At 53.2% G+C, this 2,500-nt stretch overlaps 1 protein-coding gene across 1 annotated transcript in view; it reads left to right on the top strand.

Moving 5' to 3' along the window:
* Nucleotides 1–2,500, top strand: part of LOC308367004 (cAMP-dependent protein kinase type I-beta regulatory subunit) — a gene marked incomplete at both ends in the record, with an annotated part of 75,692 nt that overhangs the window by 57,802 nt on the left and 15,390 nt on the right. The window lies entirely within an intron of this gene.

Below are 2,500 nucleotides of genomic sequence, written 5' to 3'. Positions count from 1 at the left end.
GTGTCCTCTTCCTGCTGCACTCCACAGAGGGAAGTGTGTGTGTTTGTGTGTGTGGGTGTGTGTGTGTGTATGTGTGCGTGTGTGTGTGTGTGTGTGTGTGTCTGTGTGTCTGTGTCTGTGTCTGTGTCTGTGTATGTGTGTGTATGTGTGTGGTTGTGTGTGTGTGTGTGTGTGTGTGTGTGTGTGTGTGTGTGTGTGTGTGTGTGTGTGTGTATGTGTGTAATTGTGTACGTGTGTGTGTGTGTGTGTACGTGTGTAATTGTGTACTTGTGTGTGTGTGTGTGTGTGTGTGTGTGTGTGTGTGTGTGTGTGTGGTTGTCGAGCGTGGCCAGGCCTCCACTCCTCGCACTGGGCACCCTCTGCAGGGGATTCCCCCTCCTGTACAGCACTGTGAGACAGTGTGTGTGTGTGTGTGTGTGTGTGTGTGTGTGTGTGTGTGTGTGTGTGTGTGTGTGTGAGTTCCCCCTCCTGTACAGCACTGTGAGACAGTGTGCCACAGTGTGAAGACCTCTGATAAGATCCTGATGAACCGCGTCGGAAGCTCTGGGAGAGGCGCTGTGGTGGTGGTCCTGACAAGCAACGCCACAGATAACCGGGACTCCACCACAATGGGAATGATTCTTTTCCCTGCACTCGTATTCTTTTTTTCTTCTTTCTCTTTTTTTTCCCCCCTCTCATCATATCATCCTCCACAAATGTCCGATTGTCTCCCGGCAGTGTTATGAGAAGTTGCCCCCCCTCCTGTCCCCCCCCCCGCCCCCCCCGGCCCGTCCACCCCCCCCCCCCACCTTCGTGGGTGAAAAGAGAAGCGATTGTTGGTCTCCTGTCGTATCTGATCTCAAGCGGAGCTGTTCAAATGCACCCCGTTGGGTTGGAACGACAGCAAACCTCCCCACCGAGGCGTTCAACTATGTGTGTGTGTCTGTGTGTGTGTGTGTTCTTGTGTGCCTGTGTGTGCCTGTCTGTGTATGTATGTGTGTGTGTGTGTGTGTGGAGAGTGTGTGTGTGTGTGTGCTTGCGCGCACATTTTGGGATCACACTGCCATGCGCACAGATCCAGTAGATCAAAAGTGGTGGTGGTTGGTTGGGGTGGAGGATGTGGCAGAGGCTGTAGGTGTGTGTGTGGGGGGGGGGGGGTACATAATGGATGTCTATTCCAGGCCTTACTGTAGGTCTGCCCACAACAATGCAGGTTTGTGTTTGAATCTAGCACAGGTCTTTTTTTTTCCCCTCTTAGCTGTGGCTGATTTTTTTTTTTCTTCTATGAAGTCAAAAGTGGTGCTCAGATGAAGATCAGGACACGCCAGCGGTTTTCACTTTGACGAGAAAACGATGTGGGAGAGAGAGCGAGAGAGAGAGAGAGCGAGAGAGAGAGAGAGAGAGACAGAAGGAGAGAGGGGCTTTTGTTTCAGGACTGAAAGAACAAGAGGATGGAGTCTAAGTGGAACAGATAAGCCTCGGGATGGAAAGTCAAACAGGAAACAACCTTATCACTTTACCTCTGAAGAAGAGATAAAAGAAGAGGACGGGGAGGACAAGAAGAGCGAGACGGAGAAGAAGAAAGAGAGAATGAGTGAAGAACAAAGAAAGAGAAAAGGAAGGAAAGAGGGGGGGGGGGGTTGGGGTTGTGGGTTGGGGGGGGGGGGTAGAGAGGTCCTAGCAGAGGACAGGTAAGCGGAGAGGCCCTGGCTGGAGGTTCAGCGTGCTGTAACGGGGTACGGACGGCCCTCAGCAGGCCTGTGAGAGGAGAGGAGAGAGGAGAGAGAGAGAGAGAGAGAGAGAGAGCGAGAGAGAGAGAGAGAGAGAGAGAGAAGAGAGAGAGGAGAGAAAGAGAGAGAGAGGAGAGAAAGAGAGAGGAGAGAGAAGAGAGGAGAGGGAGTGTAGAGCGAAGAGAGGAGAGGAGTGGAGAAGAGAGGAGAGAGAGAGAAGAGGAGAGGAGTGTAGAGAGAAGAAAGGAGAGGAGTGTAGAGAGAGGAGAGGAGAAGAGAAGAGAGGAGTGTAAATGAGAGAGAGAGAGAAGAGAGAAGTGTAGATAGGAGAGAGGGACAGGACAGGAGAGGGAGAAGATAGGAGAGGAGTGTAGATGAGAGAGAGAGAAGGAGAGAGCGAAGAGCGGGTGGTCAAACACGGCCCAGTGGAATGTTTACTCTGGGCTTTTCTGTTGCGGGCCGCAGGTATCTGCCGGTGGACCCCGCTGGCTCTGGTATTGTTTTTAAAGGGGTGATAAGGAGCTGCACAAGTGGGCCATTCTTCAGCATTCCTGCCCGGCCCGGCCCAGACGTCAATGTGCCGCTTTCACTTTCTCGCCTCTCCGCTCCCCTCTTCCTCTCTCCTCTCCTCTCCTCCTCTCTCTCCTCGCCTCTCTCCTTTCCTCGCCTCTCTCCTCTCCTCTCCTCTCCTCGCTCTCTCCTCCTCTCCTCTCTCTCTCGCCTCTCTCCTCTCCTCTCCTCTCCTCTCCTCTCCCCTCCTCTCCTCTCCTCTCCTCTCCTCTCCTCGCCTC

Source organism: Sprattus sprattus (genome assembly GCF_963457725.1).
Source record: "Sprattus sprattus genome assembly, chromosome: 6".
Classification (NCBI taxonomy): Eukaryota; Metazoa; Chordata; class Actinopteri; order Clupeiformes; family Clupeidae; genus Sprattus; species Sprattus sprattus.
Note: the sequence above shows the minus strand (reverse complement) of the source record. Positions and strands in the feature narration are given on the sequence as shown.